Genomic DNA, 25,848 nt, shown 5'->3' with positions numbered 1-25,848 from the left:
AAATGAAGCAATTTTTAAAAGTCCTAGGCAGGGGCTGTTTTCCTAGCTAATTCCACTACGTTGGTAAACTCTGGGTTTGCTAAGCACATTGATTCAGACCTGCCCATAAGGTGTTATCATAGTCACATTTCACTGAAGCTGAGACACTACAACTTGCTAATAAATACCATTATTTTGTTTTATATATCAGTTTAAGAAAAAAAGAGTCACTTCCAATTAACCTATGGTAAGAGGTAACTCAATTTAAGAAATGTTAAAATGTAGAAAAAGTGACTTAGAAATGATAAAATATTGTATGTTCATTTTGGTCACACAACTAGTATGAACCTCAGATGTAAATCCAATTGTATCTGACTCCAAAGTCGAGATTCTTTCTACAAAACATTACCATGTTCCAGCCTCCCAGACCGACCTTTCATATGACAAGACCTTCCAGAACTAACTAGATTCCCTAGAACATTATGTATTAAAGAGCTGATTCCAGGCTGGACGTATTGGTTCATGCCTGTAATCCCAGAACTTTGGGAAGCTAAGGTGGAAGGATCACGAGCCCAGGAGTTAGAGACCAGCCTGGGCCGCATAGGGAGACCCTGTCTGTACCAAAAATATATACATATACTTTTCAGTTAGCCAGGCATGATGGCACATACCTGTGGTCCCAGGTAACTGGGAGGCTGAGGTGGGAGGATCTCTTGAGTCCAGAAAGTCAAGGCTATAGTAAGTTGTGATCATACAACAGTACTTTAGCCTGGGCGACAGAATGAGACTCTGTCTCAAAAATACTACTACTAATAATAATTTAATGAAGAGCCAATTCCCACTGCAGGGAGCAGCAGCATAGCAAGACAGTTCCCCCAGCCCAGGGATGGCTTTGTCTTTTCCTGACTGCCTGTTTCGCCAAGGTCTGCTGTGCCTTATGCCTGAGCCTGCCTGATATGACAACAGGTCTACATGTCTGTGCTCTAATGCAGTGATGCCAAAGAGATGCTGGAGACTTTTTTTTTTTTTTTCTAGCACAGTAGACCAGAGTTCTTAATATAATAGACCAGCACTGTTGATATTGGGCTAGATAACTTTGTGTAGGGGCTGTCCCATGAACTTTAGCAGCCTCCCTGGCCTCTACCCAGTAGATACACCAAAAATGTCCTGAGACACTGCCAAATGTTCCTTGGGATGGGGTAAGATGCAAAATTCCCCCCAGTTGAGAATCACCAAAATAGACCATTTTGGGCCTCTTTTTTACTTAAAAAAAAAAAAAAGTCAAGCCATCTCTTTAGCACTCTACATTAGCCTCCAGAGTGCTTGCCTTGCATCTGTCTCCACCACAAATGGGAAAAGGAATGGTAACGGAACACAGATTCCAACCATGCTGCAAGTCCATGGTGATTACATTTACCAATCAGGAAAAGTGAAAAAAAGGTTCCTCTCCCTTCCCATTAAAAATTTTGTCAACAGCACATTATTTGTTAAATAGATCATATTCTAGTTGTAACCTACTTTTCAAGGATCAAGTTGCAGTTTACAGCTTGACACCAACAGTCTCTAAAGACAATCTGGCTTTTATTTCTTGAACATAATCTTCACAAACACAATTAGTAAAAAGTAACATATGACCCAGTTGTTAAAATAACTGACAAAGATTCTACAACTAGGTAACATTCCCACTTATGTGGATTCAAGTTCAAATGTTTTCTCCTTTCCGTTTCCACCTTAGTAACTCATTTAATCTAAACAATGGCTGGATCTAAATTAGAAGCAGAGTCTAATGGCTTGATTTAGATTCTAGGGAGTTAATATCCTTAGAATGGGATTTGAGATACCAGCTGAGCTCTCATTTACTCCCTTTCAAGCAAATCCCTGAAGCATGAATTTAGGAATAAGTTTAAATAGTCTTCGTATAATTTTAATGGTTATCAGTTTGTATTATCTTTCTTGTCAACAGCCTAGAGGCACACTATGTGTTGTTATAACGCTACGGTAAGGCTAAACTAGCATCTACTGGAGATGTAGGTGCAGTCAGCAAAATAGACCCTTATCCTGGTTTGCATATACTGTATTTTTTTTCCCATGGCTATGCAAATTACCCTAGAAGGAAACTGCATCTGAGGTCCAAGAAAACTAAGAAAACAAATATTTAGTCAGGGCGAAAGGGTTTCTATTAAACAGGAAAAAAAACTTTTTTGACCCTTACATTCCTTCATTCATCCATTTATTTCTTTTTCATTTTAAAAATATATATTAAGCCCCTACTCTGGGCCAGATGCTGTGCTAGGAACATGGGAGATAACAGAAGCAATTTAAACAAGCCCTCAGAAAGCCTATACTGGGAATCAGACAAATAAGAAGTATTATTGAACAGAGTAATTATTGTGATGTGAAAAATATATGTAATATGGGCAATAAGAAGCATTCACTTAGTCCAAGAGAGGTGGGGGAGAAGGGTGGGAAGGTTTTCTGGAGGAAGTGATCTTTAGGTTGAAATTGGAAGAGAGAGTGACTCCTTCCATCATAGCAAAGTGATGGGGCAAAGGAAACGTGTTCTAGTCAAAGAGAACCTCAAACTACAGATGGCTAGAGGTTGACAAGACCTGAGAAACCTGGTGCAATGTCTTTATTTTAAGTATAGGAAACCTGAGGTTCTGCACACTGCTAGCAGAGCTAGGACTAAACCAACTCTTCTGACTCATCCTCCAGGATTTACTCCATTACACCAGGCTTCCGCATGGCTAGAATGACTGGCCAGCTGATTTCTCCTGATTTGTGCATTCTTATTGCCATTTAATTATTTATAGACAACCTCTATATGCTCCTAATGATAAAAATGTGAGTCAGTCACACACCCTGACTTCAAGAACCTTATAGCAAGTCATTGTGATAAAAGATAAAAATTGCTAACTGCAAAAGAAGAGGTGCTGGTGAGGATGTGAGAAAGCCCTTAGTCAGTTCAAGCTGCTAGAAAAAATTGCCATAGACGGGGTGGCTGAAACAACAAATAGATATTTCTCACCATTCTGGAGGCTGGGAAGTCCAAGATGAAGATGCCGGCAGAGCTATTGTCTGATTAGAGCCCTCTTCTTTGCAGGTGGCTGTTTTCTTGCTGTTCCCTCACTTGGTAGAGACAACAGGGAGAGAGAGAGAGAGAGAGAGAGAGCTCTCATGTTTTTTTAAGAGATACTGTCCCATTCATTAGGGCTCCATTCTCATGGCATAATTACCTCCCAAAAGTCCCACCTCTGTTTTTGTTTTCTGTTTTTTGTTTTTTGTTTTAGATGGAGTCTCTCTGTCGCCCAGCCTGGAGTGCAGTGGTGCGATCTCGGCTCACTGCCAGCTCCACCTTCTGAGTTCACGCCATTCTCCTGCCTCAGCCTCCCAAGTAGCTGGGACTATAGGTGCGTGCCACCATGCCTGGCTAATTTTTTGTATTTTTAGTAGAGATGGGGTTTCACCATGTTAGGCAGGGTGGTCTCGATCTCCTGACCTCGTGATCTGCCCATCTCGGCCCCCCAAAGTGCTGGGATTACAGGTGTGAGCCACCATGCCCGGCCCAGGCCTCATCTCTTAATACCATCAGGTTGGGGGTTTGGATTTCAACATATTACTTTGTGGGGGGACATAAACATTCAGTTGATAACAAGTAGGAACTCTCATTCACTGCTGGTGGGAATGTAAAATGGTGCAGGGACTTTGGAAGACAATTTGACATTTTTTACTCTTACCATAAAATTCAGCAATCATATCTTTGGTATTTAGCCAAAGGAGTTGAAAACTCAAGCCCACACAAAACCTGTACATGCGTGTTTATAGCAGTGTTATTTGTAATTGCCAAAACTTGGACGCCATCAAGATGCCCTTCAGTAGGTGAATGGATGAATAAACTATGGTACTTCCAGACAATGGAATATTATTCAGTGCTACAAAGAAATGAATCATGAAAAGATATGGAGGAAACTGAAATGTATATTAATAAGTGAAAGAAGCCAGTCTGAAAAGGCACATACTGTATGATTCCAACTATATGATATTCTCGAAAAGACAAAACTATAGAGACGGTAAAAAGGTCGGGGTTGCCAGGAGTTGGAGAGAGGAGGGATTTTATGGGAAACTATTCTGTACAATACTGTAATGGTAGACACAAGTCATTTACATTTGTCCAAACCCATAGAATATACAACATCCAGAGTAAACTCTAATGTAAACTATGGGTGACAATGTTGTGTCAGTGTAGGTTCATCAGCTGTAACAAATGTACCACTCTAGTGCAAGATTTCGATAGTGGGGGAAGCTATGCATGTGTGACATACGTGAGGGGAGAGAGTATATGGGAATTCTTTACTCTACTTTCCACTTGATTTTGCCATAAACCTAAAGCTACTCTAAAATAGAGTTTATTGAAAATTGAAAAATAAAAGAGGGGTGCAGATATGAAGGCCCCAATATTTGATTGATGTTGAAAGTACATATTAGTTAGGAGATAATATACTATTGGAATCAGGAGATCCCCAAATATCAGCGGCTTAAATAACAGTAAAGTTTAGTTCTCTGTCACTTAACAGTTCAAGATGAGCACTTCAGGCAGCTCTGCTCCAATGGCCATGTATCCCAAGAGGGTTGTCCTCATCCACTAAGTCTAAGGTATGTAGACCAGTCCAGGGTCCAGCTGCAGAAAGAGGAAGAAGACTCCTTCTGCCTTAGTCCGTCCCTTCCACAGTGAAATATAACCTCCACCCCCATTCCATGGGAGAGAACAGAGCCAGATGGCCTCAAGGGGCTCTGGGAAATGCATCCCTACCTAGACAGCCATGGGCCCAGCTGCACATCTATCACTATGGAAAAGGGAAAATGGATTTTTGAGGACAGCCTACAGTCTCCAGCACCAAAGGGACTTCAATTAAGTAAAAAACAATAAGATAACTCTCTATTTCCCCAAGGATCTGAGAGTCTTAGATAATGCTAAATTCTAGCCCCAAAATCTAAAAAAAACCTGTCCCTGTAAGATTTCCCCAGGCATGCATTCACACATGTACATCAACGGGAGAAGGTGGTGCCCTAGCACATTGCTTTTCTGGGCTGTGTCTGCCCAGACCCTGCAAGGCAATTGTGTTAGGGAGAAGGTGAAACTAAAGAGATACAGCAAAAGGAAGCTTAGAGATCATGGAGTCCATCAGCTCACCCCTTGAGAAAAGAGCACTGACGTCTGGAGGACTTAAGTAGCTGATCAAAGGCATATGAAGATTTAGTGCAGAGCAGAGAGAACTCCTTAGACTCCTAACTCTGAGTCTTTATTCTTTCTGCAGCGTTCTCACCATGGGACTCACTGTCTGAAATCCCTGGAGGCAGTTTGTCACTGATGGTCACCAAAGCATGACCTGAGATTTTCAAGAGGCAGTACCCTCTACGCCAGCAAGTGACAGATGCAAAGGGAACTGAAAAACGGGCAGCAAAAATCCTACTTTCCAATATAACGAACCAGGGTTCCTCTAAATATTGTCATTCCCTTAGTATTTCAAGGATTTAGTAATAACCACAACCCTCCAGTCTCATTATTTTTCTTTAAGTTTGCTTAATGTCTTTACTTAAATGAAATTGTTTTAAAAAGAAAGTTTATGTCCCTGCCACAAACAGGAACCTGTATAATTTGTCTTGAATGGAAAGTAAAATATGAAAATAAGTAACCATTACAATGAAAAAGACATTCCTCTATGTACTACCTAAAATCATCTTGCTTGTCATCAGGGGAGCACATGAGGGAAGCACTGTCCTAAACCATAAGGACGACTGAGTTACAAAGAGCTTAATCCAGCATCCACGGGCATCCCAGGTTTCTCACTGAGAAGTTTCAAGCACAAGGATGAGTGAAAACCAAGCAAGCATTATGGTAAGTTCCGCTTGAAGAACATAACAAAGTGAAGTGGAGGCATGCGTTCACCTTTGCCATCCTGGGAAGACAGCGGAGGCTGAGTGGCTATGTCACCCTGGGACACACACAACACCACACAGCCTGGGAAGGTAATGGATGCCCATTCCAGGACAGTCGGGGCTGGGTCAGTGTCCTTTGCAAAGCATGACCTGGCAGCCTGAGTTTTAAGTTTTGTACCAGAGACTCCAGGTTCCTAATGCAAGGCCAGGTCCTGAGAGTTCTTTAACTGTTCAACTCTGTTGCGCTAAATGAATGGGAAGAAACAAGTGTAATGAAGTGAGGGGAAAAAAGTCTTATCAAAGTAGCAGCTGGTTCTAGCATTTCTTTTGGTAAGGCAACTGTGTTCATTGGGGAAAATAACTCAACACGTATTTTGAGTTGAAGGTGATTGAGGGACTTGAATGGGTCCCAAACTACCAAGGGAGAAACAGGTTTGAGGATCCAGAGACAGGAAGAGAAAGAAAAAGAAAGAGAGAGAGAGAGAGTCAGAGAGACAGAGAAAGGAAGGTTTAGTAAAGAATGAAGAAACTGCTCCCCACTGTCCAGCAGACTGGATGCATGCAAACCGAAATGACCCAGAGGCTAATGTGAACTTGTCACCCAGTGTCCACAGTGCCTCTCAGTCTTCAGGCTCTTCTGGCCAACTCTTAGAATGGGGATAGACAAATAGATTTTAGGGCATCTGTCCCTACCAGCAGGGTGACTGCCTAGAGCACTCCCTCATGCACAGTGGAGAGATGGTGTCTGCCATGGTGCAGAGAGGGTGGTTGGTAAATATGCCACTTTCTTGTCATGACTGGTCCAGCAGAATCATGCTCTATATTTCTTTTTAGGCCTTTGTCTATTGCTTAAATTCCATGCCTATCTCAGCTTCTCATCTATAAAATTGAAGTGATAATAATAATGCTTTCTTATGAGGTTGTTGTGAAGATGAAATGAATTTAATCTGAGAAAAGGTGCCTGGTTCAATGAGTCTCAACAGTAGCTAAAGTTAGTATTATCTTTATCTTTTCTATTATCCCATCTATTCCCATAGCAAACAGGAAATGCTGACTGTCTAGTAAGAACTCCCTTAATTTATTTCTCCTTGCCCTTCAAGTATCATATCTACTTCTCTCTGTATTTGCTGTCCTGTGTCTTACAAGTGTCCCTCCCCTGCTCAAGGCTAATGCTTTCACCTATGCTCTGATGCCATCTCTTTTTCCTCTGGTTCTTCCTGCTCCTCTTCCTCTTTCTCTCCATCATCTCCATCAGCAGTGGCCTCACTGTCATCATCTCATTGTCATCAGCCTACCTATCTTCCTCCTTTTACTCTTTCTTCAGGCTGTCACCCCCATCAATACCCTCCTTCCTCTTTCCTGTCTCTTTGGCTGACTCTCTTACAGTTCCTTCTGTTCCCCATAAACATGTTCAATTGTATCCCATGCCTAGGAAACAGAGCACCTTCCTTCAACCTTCTCTCCTCCCTTTTCCAGAAACTACTGCTGTATTTCCTTTCAGGTCTTCACTACCGAAATCCTTCTTATTTTTATTTTTTTACTTTTGTAGAGACATGGTCTCACTATGTTGCCCAGCCTGCTCTCTACTTCCTGACCTCAAGTGATCTTCCTGCCTCGGTCTTCCAAAGTGCTGGGGTTATAGGTATGAACTTCCATGCCTGGACCCAAATTATTATTATTATTATTATATTGATAGAGACAGAGTCTCACTCTGTTGTCCAGGCAGGAGTGCACTGATGTGATCTTGGCTCGCTGCAACCTCCACCTCCCAGGTTCAAGCAGTTCTCCTGCCCCAGACTCCCAAGTAGCTATGACTACAGGCGCAAGCCACCATGACTGGCTAATTTCTTTTGTATTTTAGTAGAGACAGGGTTTCACCATTTTGCCCAGGCTGGTCTTGAACTCCTGAGCTCAGGCAATCCACTCACCTCGGCCTTCCAAAGTGCTAGGATTACAAGCATGAGTCTCCTCACCTGGCATTTTTTTTTTTTTTTTGGAACGGGGTTTCACTCTTGTTGCCCAGCCTGGAGTGCAATGGCATGATCTCAGCCTCGGCTCACTGCAACCTCCACCTCCCAGACTGAAATGATTATCCTGCCTCAGCCTCCCAAGTAGCTGGGATTACAGGCACACACCACCATGCCAGACTAATTTTTGTATTTTTAGTAGAGACGGGATTTCACCATGTTGGCCAGACTGGTCTCGAACTCCTGACCTCAGGTGATCCATCTGCCTCAGCCTCCCAAAGTGCTGGGATTACAGATGTGAGCCACCACGTCTGACCTTACAATTATTAAAAGAGTAGTGTACACATACTATAACCACTTCTTCACCTCTCCTTCACCACTCAAGTCTCTGCAATCTGGATTCCATCCTGACATTTCCTCATATCCTATGGTCATGAATTTCATCTCTCTGCAGCATTTAGCAATAAACTTAGTAATAACAGCTAGTAATTATTGAGTGTGCACATTCTACCAGACACTGTGCTAAGCACTTCACGTGCATTTTGGTTGATGCTTCCCAAGCTACAAATCAAACCCGATCTTTTTTCCAAGCTCTAGACTAGTATAGTGACAGGCACCACAAATCCATTCAGATGAAAACAGAGCTCATTAGCAAAATCCCACTGCTGGATGTCTCCTGCTTGCCCTTCTAGTTCCACTTCCACCCTTCCCCAACCTGCTCTGTGCTCTGAGAGGCTGACCTTTGTGAATGGCCTCCCTGGGCTCCCATGTCTCTAGCTGGTGTTTGGAGAACCCAGTGGAGAGTCCCAGCAGAAAGCTGGAAGGAGACAGGAGAGTGAGGTAAACGTATTGATTCCTCAGTCACCATCTGCTGTGGCTGTGTGGGCTGGCTATGTCCACTTGGCTGTGTCCCTCTAGTGAAAGGCACAGCCAGTGTCATGCAGCCCTCATCACACAGAGCTCCCTGGATTCCAGCAACCTCTCCCTTCTCTTTTCTCCTTCGGGAGTCATGGTTCCACTGCCAAAGCCACAGGGCCATACACTGTCTCTCTGGTGCATCCCCCTACACCTGCCCACACCTTTCAAGCAGCCTTTTTAATAAACTCTCCTTCTGTTACTTAATTGGAGTGTGTCATCTTTTCTGACCAGAATGACGACTGACACACGCCCTCTCCATTCTCTATCTCATTTAACAGAGTTGCTCCAACGTCATATTCCTAAAACAGAAACCAAGATGACCCTAGACTTCTTCACCCTCACCCCTTACACCCCGTAAGTCCTGCCCATTTTCCTTCAGGAATGCATCCCCAAACCCACTCTCTCTTCTGAACCCCTATTCTCATTTTGCTCACTGCCTCAGATTTCAGTTCTCCCTTCTCACTCCAGAAAGTTACTGTTCTAAAATGACAATTTGACCATTTCAATTGCTTATTACCTATCATCTCCATGGTCTGTAGAATGAAGAGAGAAGTTACAACTTACTCAAGGGTTTGTATGAAGGCGAGTCTCTTTGAAATCTATAAACTAAGGACCACTGTGAAACAGAGAATTTCTACATAATTACGCATTTAACTTTATCTACATACCATTTTACCTGTATCAAAGCAATATACATGTGATTATGTTTCATTAAATGTCTTGACAGCATTGAGGAGTTATTTAATGCTTTAGCATAAGGTCTATGCAAATTTGATTTCTAATACCTCAGCCAAATAATAACTACAACAGCAACAATATGGACTATTTCATCTTTCCTGGGTCCGCGAGAGAAAAGAAATAACAAATCTAAAACCTGGGGAAAATATCTGCATCCCATCCAACAAATAAAAACACACCTGGCTGGGTGCAGTGGCTCACACCTGTAATCCCAGCACTTTGGGAGGCTGAGGCCAGTGGGTCACTTGAGGTCAGGAGTTTGAGACCAGCCTGGGAAACATGGTGAAACCTCATCTCTACTAAAAATACAAAATTAAGCGGGTATGGTGGTGGGTGCCTATAATCCCAGCTACTCAGGAAGCTGAGGCAGGAAAATCTCTTGAACTTGGGAGGCTGAGGTTGCAATGAGCTGAGATCACGCCACTGTACTTCAGCCTGGGCCACAAAGAGAGACTCCGGGGGGAAAAAACACCTAATTCTCTCGAGCCAACAAGTGACAATTGCCATAAAGCAATGCAGCAAAGGGTCCAACAATTCTATATAGTTTTTCTTCATGGGAAGGTTTTATTTTGTAATAATTTTTGTGTAATACCCCTCCCCCAACACCACCGCCAGATGAAAAACTGAAGCAGAAAAAAATAACCGCTGAGCGGGACTTATTTGCCAGCCTTCAGTGGGCCCTACAGAGAGGGTGTGAGGCCATGAGATGCAGTGTCGCAGCGGGTCCAAACGACATTAGCCAATTAGAGAGCAGACTTCTGAGCCACTTTGTTTTCTGAAGAGCAAACAGAGCCGAATGTTTTAATTCCCTGGGAGCAAAAATCTTTCACTGGAGAGACTCGCATAATTTCTTATTTAGGAAAGGTTTAAAGAGATTTTTGCTGGAAATCCAAAACCTTGGAACTGTCCCAGCAGTGGGTATAGATTAGCGAACAGTTGACTTCACACATTGATATTCAAAATAGAAAGGCGTTCTTCGTCAAACGTGGCAGGGAGATTGGGGAATGACAGCATCTAACACCAGCTGTGCAGGGACATAGATCTTGCTCTCTCACAACCTTCAGGAGTTCCTGTATCTATTGGCAAGCCAGCTCCCACTTAACAGAGGACTACCCTGAGCCTTTGGAAGCACAGTACTTTGCAAAATTAACCCCACAGTCCTGCTTGTTCTCAAGGAAATAGCTCTATTCTCTCTGTCTCACTCTCTGTCTCTCTCTGCCCCCCTTCTATCTCTCTGTCCCCCCCTCCTCTCTCTCTCTCTCCCCCCCCTTCTCTCTCTCTCTCTTTTCTTTCTGTCTCTCCTCTCTCCTCTCTCTTTCTCGCTCTCTTTCTCTCTTGCCTTTTATATTCTATTTCACTGGGTTTTCATGCCACAGACTAGGAATAAGCATTTGGCAGTGAGCCCACAGTCATAAAATCCAAGAAGGATTGTTTATTTATAAGAAAGCTGCAGTTAGGGTAGGCTCAATAGAAAGTTTCACTTTAAAGTAAGCAAGAAACACTGGGCAATCCATCACCAAATTATATTTTCCATTGAGAAAACAGCATGTATCACTCTCTGCAAATAGCCACATCCTCACTCTCAGGGTTTGCCAAGTCAAATGCCCACCCAGTGAATGGTAGACAACCTTGGGATAAAGTGAATGCATAAATCAGATCCCTGGATTTTATAGGCAGCATGCAGAGAGCTGCAGGAGAGGCCCACAGACCTTGGAAAGAAGGTAATCCCTGACATTCAGAGTTCTAAGAATTGACTCTTTTTTTTTTTTTTATGATTTTGTTTTAGACGGAGTCTGGCTCTATCACCCAGGCTGGAGTGCAGTGGCGCAATCTCGGCTAACTGCAAGCTCCGCCTCCCAGGTTTACGCCATTCTCCTGCCTCAGCCTCCTGAGTAGCTGGGACTACAGGTGCCCACCACCATACCCAGTTAGTTTTTCTTTGTATTTTTAGTAGAGACAGGGTTTCACCATGTTAGCTAGCATGGTCTCGATCTCCTGACCTCGTGATCTGCCCACCTTGGCCTCCCAAAGTGCGGGGATTACAGGCTTAAGTCACCGCGCCCGGCCAGAATTGACTCTTTATACTGACTGCTAGCCTTAAATAGAAGTCCAAGAGGCAGTGTGTAAGGTGTAGTTACAAGACTCAGAAAAACCCAAGTCCAGTCAGTGATGTGGTGCCAAGGTGGTAGGTCCGGAGAGTAGGAGATATCAAAAAAGACTGGCAATGTGCCCCAACAGAGAAACACCATATGAACAAAGAAGGGAACAGACAGTACAAACACAAGAAAGGAGACCCAAAGAGCAACAAGGTGTGGGTTAGTCCCAGAGCCCAAGTCCTAGCTTCTGGGTTGGTAGACTAGTGAATGAAAACCCAGTTACAGAAACCCCACCAAAATAAAGGACCCCATAAATTCCTGTTGGAGCAGCCAGTTAGCTCTGCCTTTTCTCTCATCTCTGTGACAAGTTGATGGCTTCCATCTCATTGAATGCTTCTCTTTATAACCCCCATCCACATACCCACCCAATCCCAATCTACCTACCACATTATGTCATTCTAAATCCACATTATGTCATTCTGAAGGTACAACACACAAAGGAAATGATCATGGCCAAGTACTTGCAACAGAATAGAGGACAAAGGCAGAAGCAAGGCCAAGGTCTAGACTCACCCTTGTGCTGGAGCAAAATGCACCACAATTATTAGCAGAAGTAAATACAGGCATGGTTTCTGATGGTTTTCTATATATCCCAAATATTATAGTGATACTTAGGAGGAAAAATGACAAGAACTAGAAGTATTAAAAGCAACAAGATAATAAAACAAAAGTTCAAGAAGCAGTTTAAAAAGGGATTGATGTGGGGAGATAGAGGAAGAAAAATTTTACGAGGAGACATAGGTAGAACCTAACAGAAAGGCATACCGATAGATATTCAGGCAAGTGCAAAATCCAAGTATTAACAGGCGTTAGGCCTCTGCCAGTGGACTTGGGGTTGGACATAGCCATACCCCATGGAAAGAAAAATAGAAAAGGCAAAGCAAGAACCCGGTTCTAATCAGACATGAGGATACAAAGCAGATGTCCTTAACAGGAAACAGAAGATACTGAGACAAAATCATAGTAATGAGAATTAAGATACTCCAGAGACACAGGAGAGAAGAGACTGAAGTTTCAAAATGGAATGCCAGGTCCTAGTAAGATGAGTTGCAAGTGAAGAAAGGGGGATAGTTTGCCTCAGGTATTTTGGTTATTTTTGTGCTAAAAATAATGAAACAATCTCAATGGCATAGGAAGGTTAGTATGTATTTAGCTCACTCATCTGTGAGTGGCCCTCCATAAGGGCCCCCTTATGTATGCTGGTCTCAGTTGGGGGCTCTGTCAGTCTTGGTAAGCTCCCTCATGCAACTGAAGTTCATGTGGGTTTTGATGGACATAGGCTCAGCATAGCTGGTGTATGGGGCTGGTGTTACACTGCTCCACACGCCTTCTATGCCCGTCCTGGGACCAGTGGGCTAGCCCAGTTATGTTCTTCTTATAGTGAAGGTAGAAGTGCCAAAAAGCAAGGCCAGTTGCCAACCTGCATTTTAAACTTTTGGTAGAGCAGGCCACTAACATTCCACTGGTCAAAGAAAATGACAACCAAGCCCAACGTCAAAAAGTAAACGTGTACTCCACCCACAGAGGTGGCAGGAGGGTGGAAGGAATAAGTATTTCTGAAAAACAATCCACTAACCCTCTGATTTAAAAACATAATAAACCCAAATGCTATGAGGAATAAAAGGAAGGGTGCAGAAGGAAAGAACAAGGCTAAGTCTAATTCAATGGTCCTTTTTGTCAGATAAGCCGCACGTTTGCCAATCCCACCTCAAAGGCAACAGGAGACATAGTCCAGATGTTGATACTTGTAATTTTTCTTCCCACAGCTGAGACCCCATGACCTCCATTTGCATATTTAGCCTTGCCTAACAATCTTGCTGCAGTCAGGTAGCTTTTAAAAGTGAACCTCATTCTCACATCCTGAACGTCCATGGTCATCCTATGATGCATACCGTTCAGCTGTTACCCTCTGAATAGTTGGCCCATTTCCCAGAAATGATTACTTTTTAAATGTGGAGTAGGGATACATTATTATTTAAAATCAATTAAAGGTCAAGTATGATTAGTAGCCAACATAAGGACTTGAGATCAATATAACATAGTGATTGGTGCTAGAGAAATACTTCAAGACACTTGCTCAGCACTAAATACTTAATGGTGATGAAGTATAGAAATAGGAAAGCCAATGACTGCCCTACTAAAACTGAAACAAAAATCTCCATGGGCCAGAAGTGGAACAGAAGTCTAATTAATGAATAGAAATGAAGTGGAGGACTGCTTTGGATCCAAAAGAAGGTAGCAGCCTCCAGGAGTTCAGCTTATGTGAGAGTAACGAGGATGAATGTTTCCGTAAGAACTGGGATAGGAGCCAGGCACACTATGTGAAGTCAGGGACTGGACTGGGGCACCCCACCATGCTTTAAAGGAGGCTGAAAAAACATTGCAGGTGACATCCTCCTAATGCTGCTATTTCATGGAAACTAGGTTTGGTGCTATGAATAGAGATAAATACTCCAATGGCTCTACAGTTGGATCTGTGATATCCTCAGTAACATAACTGGCCTTGAAGCCATTACAAAATCTGATTCTACACAATGGGCCTAGGGGTGAAGGTGGGAATCCTATAGGGCCTGTAGAAATACAGCAGGATCATTAGACAAATAGGAAAGCATGAAAAAAAAAATGAAACCAAACTAAAATTAAACCACCCACTCAAAATGAGCTTTCAAAACAAAATTAAAGAGCTAAAAGGTTGTCTACAGAGGAGCAAAATCTGGTGTAAAATTTTGGAGCCTGAGGAAGGAGGGGCAGGCACTCATAAGCAGAGTCAAGCACGATGTATTGCAACATGGATGGGTTGAAGAGACTTGCACACAAGGAACAGCAGCAAAAAATAACACCTGTGTAGGGAATGGAGTGGTGATGGTGATAGGAGATTAGTTACATAAAAAGAAATTAATCAAGTAAGCAAGTATACTGAGGACAATGAGAGCCAGGTTTCTCACTGTCAAAGAAGGAAGGAAATTATAAATGTGAAAAGAGAGAAATATGGAATTAACCCTGTAATGTTGAATTGGAATTAAAAGTATTGATGTAAACTCTTGTATGTATATAAACTCATATATGTATATACAAACAATTTGTATGTGTGTCCAAATCTGGCACAATTTGAGAATCAAAAGAAATAATGGCATGACTAATTACAGTCTATTGAATAAAATAAAAACCCGTGAACCCATACTGATAAAAATAGATCATTGAATAAATTCAACATTTGATGAAGAATGTGATATTTGCATCCTTTGAAAGTACCGCCCTTCAAAATACTTATTAATTACAAATGTTGAAAGGATAACTTTTCCACAGAAACCACCTTAATTTACTAATTATAGTAAATATAATCAGTAATAGAACAAATCTGAATTGGGTGCCATCTGATAAGATATGATGAAATAAACACAGTGTCACTTTTGTCATATTCTTACCAAAAATGCACGACATGAGTCTAAGGGGGACATTTCCAATAAATTCAAAGTTGTCAAGAAGCTAAATGCAAGGCATGACTATAGAATGGAATATTTTGTTAAAAGGAGTGTAACTGGGACAACTGATGAAACCATATGGGGTTTGATAATAAGACTGTCATAATGAATCAGTGTTAACTTCTTGATTTTTGTAATTCTTTGTAGTTATGTAGGAAAACGTCCTTGTTTGTAGGAAATACACAATGCAATATTCAAGGATGATCATGTCTGTAACTTACTCCCAAAAGGTTCAGGAAAAAAAAATCTTTGTACTGCACTTGCTTTCTCTACTTTAAGCCTACAATTATTTCAAGTTTTTTTTAATTAATGAAAAACTAAGTAAATGAAAATTAGAGTTTACTCACGAAAAAGAAACAAAATTATACAATACATGAAGAAATTTAATATTTACAGAAAGTCAGCAAAATACGTCAAGATATAAATTCACTTCAGATGAAGCACAATTTAGAAGAGTCTGATAAGAATATTTAAATAATCATGTTTAAGATAAACTAGTTAAGAGGATTTGTTATACAGCAATCTTCACTAATATTTGGTAAACAGGAAAAAATAACTAAATAACTCTGGACATTAAACAAATGATGATTTAAATTATTTTTTAAATAGGATATGAACAAAGATTAAGTTCATGGTTTAAAAACATATTAAAGAATTCCTCCAGAACAGGCACAGAAAAAGAGATTTTAAAAATTTCAACAGTATTTAGGAGGCATAGAGGACGAAAAATCTCAGAAGAGAATGAAAAGAATAGCAGAGATTCAATAATAAACAGGTAAGAGCTGAGAATTTTCCAAAATTGAAGAAAGCCATAATCCCTCAGAACAAAAGTGCATTCTGACCACCAAGCAGGTGAATGCACATTATGATTGTTTATGGTGAAACTAAAAGGACATCAGTGATAAAGAGGAAATGTCATTGCTGATGGTAGGTGGGAAACTACCTATTAAGAAATTTAAACCCTGTTAAACTACTACCCAAAAATGAGGACAAAATAGGAAAATATTTTAGATATAAAAATTAAACTGTTGTATCACTCACAGAATTTACTGAAACAATTATTAAAGAAAATTCTGAACCTAATACTGTACAATACCTAGAAATTAATATTTTTAGTTGGTAAATTGAACAAACTACTCAATGTAAAAAATGACAATAATACTTTTTACATCAAAATAAAGAGGTTAACCTAGAACCCCAGGCAACAATAACAAGACAGTGGAGAAGGGTATTTAATGAGTAAAGTATGTTAAGATATCTGTTATGTTCAGAAACAGAATATTGTTTGAATAATTTATATTAAAGTACATAGATTAAAAATATAAGAGTAGCCACTGAAATTATAGTAATAAATTTTAAAACAAAGCAAAACAGAAAAGCAGCCTAGGCACATGATAGTGAAACTGCTGAAAATCAAAGACAAAGAGTCAGTCTTGAAAACATCCTACCTTGAATCCAAACATGTTACCTTGAATAAAGCACTAATAAGACTGATAGCATTCTAAGGACCTTCTATTGTCATAAAAGTGGTGAAAGCACTAATTTCCATTATACTTTAATAAGTCAGCATTTCATGCTCTATTCTCAAGAGTAATGACAAAAAGTCTAGTAAATGGATTAAATATTCCAATAAAAAGACACAGCTTTTCAGACTAGAGTTTTAAAATCCATTTATGTGCTGCTTACAAGAAACGCATCTTAAAAACAAAGATACAGAAAGATTGAAAGGAAAAGATGGAAAAAGATTTACCATGAAAATACTAACCCCAAGAGCCTGGCATAATTATACTAATAACAGACAAAGTAGACTTTAAGGTAGGAAATATGACTAGAGTTAAAGAAGGGAAAATAGTGATAGAAGATTCAGTCCACCAGAAAGATTTTACAATTGTAAATTTAAATGCTCTAATAACAAAGGCTGAAAACATATAAAGCAAAAACTAATCATAACTACCACAGTAATTTTTAAAACTATTTATTTCAAGCAAGTAGCAAAAAATCAAAGGAATTAACAGCAACAAAATCTGATCAATTAATTAAATGGAAAAGTTTTTCAAACAACTCAGCTTTCCAAATTTGTTTTGCCCTTGGCAATTTCCTTTGTTATATTCCTGGCTTAGCAATCTTTAAAGTTATGTGCGTGTGCTATCTTTAGTTGTATTTTAACAATAGGTGCTTTTAGGACATCTAGTTCATCATACTGCGCAAAGCAGAGGTCTCTTTCACAGCCCTTGTCACAGTTAAAATTTTACATTCCTGTTGTGATTATTGGGTTAATATCTGTGTTTTCCACGATACTATACATCACTAGATTTGAGGATTATGTCAGCTTTTACTCACTGGTATCTGTGCCTAGCACAGTCATCATCAATTAATATGAAAAATTTGATCTTTGCTTAGAGAAGTTTAACAGAAAAGGAAGTTATTAAACAAATAATAATATGCAATCAAAAAAATATACATGTGTTAAGTGGTAGGAAGATGTACAACTTGCTAAGGAGTAAATAACGGGAAAGCTGACCTAGCCTGGAAGGTCAAAATGAGATGGTGCTAAATAGAGGTTGCTACCAAGTGCTCAACTCATGCATAAAGAGGCTGAGTTCTCCTAAGGATATCCCTAGCACAGGTCACCCTCACTAGATGAAGCTTCCATTATCCTGCCAAGATGGGCTCTCATTGCCTCAAGCCTGGTGACACCAAACATCCAGTACCAATAGGACTGACCCATTCCACAGACCATGTGTTCAGGGGTCAGCCATGACTAGCCAAGACTGACCTAACTATGTTAGCAGCCTACCCCTGGGAACACCTACCCCTGGGAACACCAGGTCTGTAAGTCCAGAGGGAAGATGTGAGCAAGTAGATCGTTTTGCTTCATAAATCTCACTTGGCAACATCATCAGTGGATTTCACAAATTTGGATTCTCGGTTGGGTAGTAGGAAAATGTAGTAGAGAATGAGAATGTAATCTTAAATCACTATTTCAAGGTGGACCATCAGTTATAGAAGGAAGGTAGAAAACACATGGATGGATGGATGGATGGATGGATGGATGGATGGATGGATGGATGGATGGATGGATGGATGAAGTAGATGAATGGAAGGAAAATGTTTACAGATAAAATAAAAAAATTTCCACATGACACATGATCCATTTAAGACTGTATGAAGTGGAGGTTTGCAAGACCTGTAATGTAAATTGAGGATTCAGGAGCTTAGAATCTAAGAATAAAAAGTTTGGCCAAAAAGTTACACTACCATTGCTTGCCTGTGCTGCAGAACCATTTGTACTGAGCAGTTTATTGATTTGGTAATCGTTTCTCCAAGCATGAAGGTAAAATGATCTCTAGGAACCCTTCGCTGATATGTACAAGAAGGACATCTGTGTTTCCTTTTACTTAGAGTGGACCAGGGAAAAATCAGAAGAATTTTCTTCAGATAGTCTTACAAAGTGAAAACCGGGGGATCAGGTAACAGATAGGAAGCGTGACTCATGACTTGTGTGCGTGTGAAGTGGAATTCAGTGTGTGGCACCAGCCGTCTCTCTACATGATGAAATAGCATGAATACTTAACTCCTTCTTATGTAGCAGAGACATTTTTCACATGTGCTGCAGCACAGGAATGGGGAGGAGTTATACCTCTAAAATCACTTGGGGATTGAGGGTACATCAGATGCCTGTGTGTGGACAGTACTTCGAAGTGTAAAGTTCAGCAATGGGATAAATCCATCAGAACAAGTTCAGTAACTACCATAGCCTATTTACCCAAGCTCAAATTATTTTTATACCTTTGTGAAATATTCTGGTATATATGAAGGTTACATAGGTAGACACATGTCACAGGAGTTTGCTGCACATAGTATTTCATCACCAAAGTATTAAGCCCAGTAGCCAACAGTTATCTTTTCTGCTCTTCACCCTCCTCCCACTTCCTCCCTCAAGTAGAGCCCAGTTTCTGTTGTTTCCTTCTTTGTCTTCATAAGGTTCTTATCATTTAGCTCCCACTTATAAGTGAGAACATGCAGTATTTGGTTTTCTGCTCCTGCATTAGTTGGCTCAGGATAATGGCCTCCAGTTCCATCCATGTTCCTCTAAAAGACATAATCTCTTTCTTTTTTATGGCTGCATACTATTCCATGGTGTCTACGTACCACATTTTCTTTACCCAATCTGATATTGATGGGCATTTAGGTTGATTCCATTGTCTTTGCTATTGTGAATAGTGCTGCAGTGAACATTCATATGCATTTGTCTTTATGGCAGAATGCTTTATATTCCTCTAGGTATATACTCATAATGAGATTGCTGGAAAAAAATGCAATCCATGGTTCTTTCCTCCTCCCACCCATCCTCCCTCACTAATGTAGGATGATAGCCCATAGAAAAGTCTACCTTTCACCTCCACAAACATTATAAATACATTTGCACACCCAGATATGCCCAATTAATTTTGGAAGAAACCAGGAGAGCTCTCACAAGTACTTACCAAAAAATCCAACATGTTACCAAGTGTCATCTGCAATTGTATTCTTCCTCTCCTATGACAGCCTTCTCTGCTGACTATCCCTGGAATGCATCCAGCACCTATGAAGAAGGGCCCTCTCTCCCCCAATACCCTCTGCACTCTCATATCTGTTCAAGGCCCCAATGTCTTGCAGAGTATTTACTGAGCCATCACTTCCAATATAGATGGATCTCTACTTTCCACCATAGCACTCAGACATGAATCCAGTTGAGACTGGGCTGGCAGACAAATCCAAATAAAAATACAGCAGGCTTGACTCAGAATGGCTCTTCCTCACTGATGACTCAGTTTTTGTTACTTGGCCAAGGTTATTCTCTTTCTTTAAATCCGATTATCTTCCATTAGGGTGAATTATATCCTAGGGGTGGGGGACTCCTCACTCCCTCAAACACATCATCTCCTGGCAGGTCCACCCCACAGTTCCCCAGGCACACCAAGGCAGGTCTGAACCCCAGGGATGGGCCCAGCTGAGGCTCCGTGTGGGATCCCTGCTATCATCATCAACAACAACCTTTGTTTTAAAATTAGGCCAAAAAAATATTTTAATGAATTGTTTAGGGTTGCAATCTGAATCCTGACGGTATTTAAAATACCTCTTGTGGGAAGAACAAATGTTTCTAAAACCTAAAATAGACAAATTGCACTGGCCTACTTTACAACAAGTCCTAACAAGGCACCAACAATAAAAACTTCCCATTTTCTTTTGGTCTTAACCAGACTAGGAAAGCACTGTGCTTTAGTTTGCAATTTTCCACTGGTCAAAAGAGAGCACTTTCTTGAATCACGGCCTGCAGACATAGGCACTCTATGACAGTTCAAACTCTGGGGGTTTTTGCCTCAAAAGAAGGGCCACAAATAATCTTTCTGCCCATTGCTAGTATATTTATCATTTGAAAGAAATGTATCTTCGTGGACAGGATCAATGACTTCTCTAATACAAAGCACATTTCTATACATGTTCCTAACAAGATCTCATGGAAGGCCCATGAACGTTGAAGCAGATGAAGCCTGCACAGCTTTCAAAACTAACTGCTTCCAGGTGCCCAATGAATACAACTTGAGCTCAGCTACAGTTATTTTCAACCTAGTGCCTAAGCGTCTTTGTACTTGCAAGTGTAAAGTTTCCCTCATTCTCCTTTTTATGGCCACAGGTTTCTGGGTTGCATAACACCCCATAAGAGAGCACCAAAGGGCTTAGTTTTATTGTTTGGTTGTGTTTTATTGACTACATGTTTTATTCAGCTAATGTGTGCCAGAGAGGCAGGCAATAACAGCCCAATTATATCACTCATGCTCTTCCTCTCCTTCAAGTGCCCAGCGACCTAGCACACTTTTATTGCATACACATGCAAATGTTAAAAAAAAAGAAGAAAGTAATGAAGGAGGACTGGTTAAAGTGTTAAAGGTGGAACCACTCCTTTCCCAAGTGATCCTTGAAGGCCAAGAGCCTTCCAAAGAATGGCAATTTGTTCCTGCTTGCAGTCATGGAGTCAGTCACCAGATCTCATCTTCGAAAAAGAATGCTGTTGTTCTTTGGAGAAACGCCAGAGGAAACTTTCTCCCCATTGGGAGGATTTGGCACTCCAGGATTGTGCCAGGAGTGCCCAACGATCCCTGGGTCTTTTTGCCAGCCTTGCAAATTCTACGGCATTTCAGTAAAGATAGAGGAGTTCACTCACACCCACTTAAATTTCACAGTTATTAATTTTCATAATGCTTTAAAATAATTCATAGAAAACTGTGTAACCAAAGGTTTATTTCTTTGGAAGACAAAGAAAACAATTTTATGACTGAATAAGCATTAAACCAGAATGTGATGTGCATCACAGGCAATCCACTACAAAGGCAGAATCTTACTCCCTTGTACAGCTGAGTGGCTTCAGCCCATCACATTAGTTAGGTTTTGCAATTTGGAGTCAGGTGACAAGTCAGGCCCTTGTTCTCCCAGGAAACTGAATGGGTGGACCATATGTCCCTTGATCATTGCATTTCAAAGAGACTGCTCCCAGGAAACATTCCTGAGTTGAGATTGGTCATAGGTTTATTTACCCATTAAAAAAACTTGCATATATTTGAAAAGGAGGGAGAATAAAATTCTGAAATAGAAAGGGGGTGATATGGAGGGGACTCTTAATTTCCACAAGGAAATTAAAGCCCAATATTTAATTTGTATTTGCGCTTCTATCTGCATCACCTTTCTCACGTGCTAGTCCCATACGTAGGTTCCTGTCCATTCCTAAGGCCCTGCTTCCCTGTCTTCCTCAGCCAGGGTCTTCCAAGGCTACGTGGCTACGCTGTGAAGACCCTGCATTCCCGCTGTACTCAGATATATCCCCTCTGACCTGTACAGTCATCGTAGGGGAAGGCTCTATCATTTCAGGGCTCAGCACACTTCTCCCAGCCGGACTGCCAGGGTTCTGTCCTGTTCCATGCCCTTTTAGCTGTGGGACCCAGGGGAGATTACACTAAATCACTAAAGGGGTATCCAAGGGCAGTGGAGCGACTTCACTGAGTGGACACACAGAAGCCTCAGGATGCCTCTAACCCTCCCTGCCCTCTCAACTTAACCAAGGCTTTAGAATCAGAGAGGGTGGGGTTCAAATCCCAGCTCTGTCACTTCCCAGTTCTGCGATCTTGAACAAATGGCCTAAGCTCTAAGCTTCAGTTTCCTCATCTATAAAATGGGAATCATGTAACTTGCCTCACGGTTGCATTGCTGTGAATATTTAATAAGATACTTACAAAGCACATAGTATATCACCTGAATTCACACCACTTGGTAGCATATTATACTTTTTACATCTTTATAAACAGATGCATTCAATTTTTATTCTTTGCTTGTCATCACTTGTTCTAGTGAAAGTATATCTGTGATTTTACACCCTCCTGTTAACATTGCTTTCATTGCATCATCATGTTCTAGTTTTAGTCATTTCATCATTGCTAAATATCTAAGATTTCACTAATATCCATGTAAACAATGCTATAAAATGCATGTTTGTGCATAAATTTATCAGCTTTAATTATTATACCCTTAAAATAGATTGACAGATGAGAACTTACAGGATTAAAAGATATGAGTATCTTTAAGATTCAATATAGATCACAAAAATATTTTCCAAGAAGATTCTCCTTACATTTTATAACAATGCTAGCATCTCCTATCAGCCATCAGAAAAGGGAAGAAATATCCCAAATTTGACTTCTTTCTTTTATGAAAGATTTGTGTTTGGACATTAGGTTCACATTCCCTTCTACATAGCAAGAAGAACAGAAAATAGTTGTAACTATGCAGCTAATAAAACTTATCCATAAGATTGAAAGAAAAGTAAAACCAAGCTGTCTCAATATTTTATTAATTCTCTGCATTACATTTCCAGACATAATCTCAAGAGCACCGAATTATCGTTTCTACATTTTAAGGTCCAAATGTTTTCATACTAAAGTAAAAAGAGTTCCAAGTTCAGGCATCCAGCAACCTGATGGAGTCTTTAGTACTCAGCAGGTAGAAGAACATGGGTGCCCAGATAATGAATTTGAAGGTTGCGTAGGAAAAGGGGTTTCCAATATGACCATTGATGTAACGTTATTATCACAGTGGAAGAGAGTTTACAAATGATCCATCTCAACATTTTTATAAGTAAGTAAACTGAAACCAAGAGAATGCAAGGGATTTGCTGAGTTACAGGATTTGCCTAGTAAGTGACAGAACAAAGACCATACCGCAAGCAGTGCTTGCCCAGACTGTCTTCCTTTACATGGCAGCATCTAGGCCACCCTAGATGATGATCACCACCACTGTCTGATGACGATCACGCATCCCTAGAGATGGCTCGGTTCTCAGATCTGGTATCCACCTAATGGAGATATCCTGATGGGAACTGAGAAATAAGCCCTGATGAGGAAAAGCAGTAAACCATTAACCGACATATCTATGTATTAGGATAATATACTATTGGACTCTACTTTATCAATGGGAGGCAGACAAATCCCTATATGCTTACCATTGTTTACTGCCTTGTTTAATTATATCAGATACAAGGCTATTTCTTTTCTTCTTTTTTTAGGGGGACAGACTCTTGCTCTGTTACCCAGGTTGGAGTGCAGTGGCCTGATCTCAGCTCACTGCAAGCTCTGCCTCCTGGGTTCACACCATTCTCCTGCCTCAGCCTCCCGAGTAGCTGGAACTACAGGTGCCCGCCACCACACCCGGCTAATTTTTTTGTATTTTTAGTACAGACCTGGTTTCGCTGTGTTAGCCAGGATGGTCTCAATCTCCTGACCTCGTGATCCACCCAACAAGGCTATTTCTTATGTGACTTGATGAATCAGTAAGCAGTAATTGTCCCAGGGGGTCTCATTTTCTTTCTTTTCTCTCCACTTGTCTCATCTTACTACAAAAATTATTTAGTTTGTCCATGAGCTCAATACCATACAGACGCCTTTGAGTTTTCCAAAAATATGCATCCTTTGATACGTTTGCCTTCCATATATTGTTTCAATTCAAAAGATAGTAAGTCATTGTAGGTGATCTGGAAATAAATATAAACAAGCTTCATATCACTTTAAAATGAATTTTTATTTCAGACCCAATATTATGAGTAAATCTACCTTTCATCTGTTCAAGATTTTATAGGTTATGAAAAATATATACATATAGTTGACCCTTGAACAAAGTGGAGATTGGAGACACCAACTCCCCACTCCCCATTCAGTCAAAAATCCACTTACAACTTTTGACTACCCAGAAACTTAACTATTAATAGCCTACCATTGAATGGAAGCCTTAATCAGTAACATAAACAGTCGATTATTTCATAAGTCATTTGTATTATATACTGTATTCTTAAAGTAAGGTAAGCTAAAGGAAAGAAAATGTTATTAAGAAAATCATAAGGAAGAGAAAATACATTTACTATTTATTAAGCAGAAGTATCAGAGAAGACTGAGTAGAAGCCACAACTTTCATGACTACCAGCTGCTAATAAGCCCCCACACCACACTGACCTGTGGGAGCTAGAACTCCCATCTTACCCATTAAGAGACAGGAAACCTCTCCCCCTCTTCAGGTATCAACAGGACTGAGTGGGGAAACTTGACTTCTACCTTGCCTGGCCATAACAAGAAGCATCCATCCCTCTTCTTCCCCTGCTACAGTGATATATACAATGCATAATATATGTGAAAGTGAAAGGATTCCAGTCTTTATAGTGTTTTCCCACAGAGATCTTTTATCAATAATCATTAATCATCACCCAACTGCAAGGTAATGATCCATTTTCTTATTATTTTCCACAAAGGACTGGGGCCAAATACACAAGTTTACATACCAAACACCAGAAGGACCAGAGAAGAAGATACACAGAAAAGCTAACTTTAGTTCGTTCATTTAAAATAAAACGACAGGTTGTAAAAATATTTTGCAAGTAGGTTTGTGGAAGACAGCATGGATTTATTATCCCCAAACCTTGTTTTGGGGATAATACATACATATATATAAAATTACATGCATATATATATGTAAAAAGACTGACAAAATAGGCTTACATAAGATCCGGGGTCTTATAACATAATATTAAAATGTCCAGAATTCAATCAAAAATCACTTATCATACCAAGAACCAGGAATATCTCAAAATGAATGAAAAAAATCAATAGATGCCAACATCGAGATGAAAGAGGTGTGAGCAATATCTGACAAAGATTTTAAAGCACAATAAAAATGCTTCAACGAGCACTTATAAACAAGTTATAGACGTGCTTGAAACATGAAAAATAGAAAGCCTCAGCTAAGAAATAGAAAGTCTCGGCAAAACACATCTCTTTGGCCAGAATTGGATTAGTTCTGGTCAATGAGATGTGATCTGCTAAGATGATTACTAACTGTAAGGGGTTAGTTCTCCCTTGGAGTTAGTAACCATCCGTAACTACAAGGGAGTCTGAGAAAATGCCTTAGCTTCCTAGGGTCTTGAGTAGAGGAAAATGAGGCAAAACAAGGTTTAGACATAATAAATCCATGCTGTCTTCTACAAATGTACTTGCAAAATATTTTTACAACCTGCTGTTTTATTTTAAATGAACAAACTAAAGTTAGCTTTTCTGTGTATCTTCTTCTCTGGTCCTTCTGGTGTTTGCTTTTTTTTTT

The sequence above is a fragment of the Colobus angolensis genome, unplaced genomic scaffold (genome assembly GCF_000951035.1).
Source record: "Colobus angolensis palliatus isolate OR3802 unplaced genomic scaffold, Cang.pa_1.0 Scaffold172, whole genome shotgun sequence".
Classification (NCBI taxonomy): Eukaryota; Metazoa; Chordata; class Mammalia; order Primates; family Cercopithecidae; genus Colobus; species Colobus angolensis.
The sequence above is the reverse complement of the archived record's forward strand: the minus strand, read 5'-3'. Positions refer to the sequence as shown.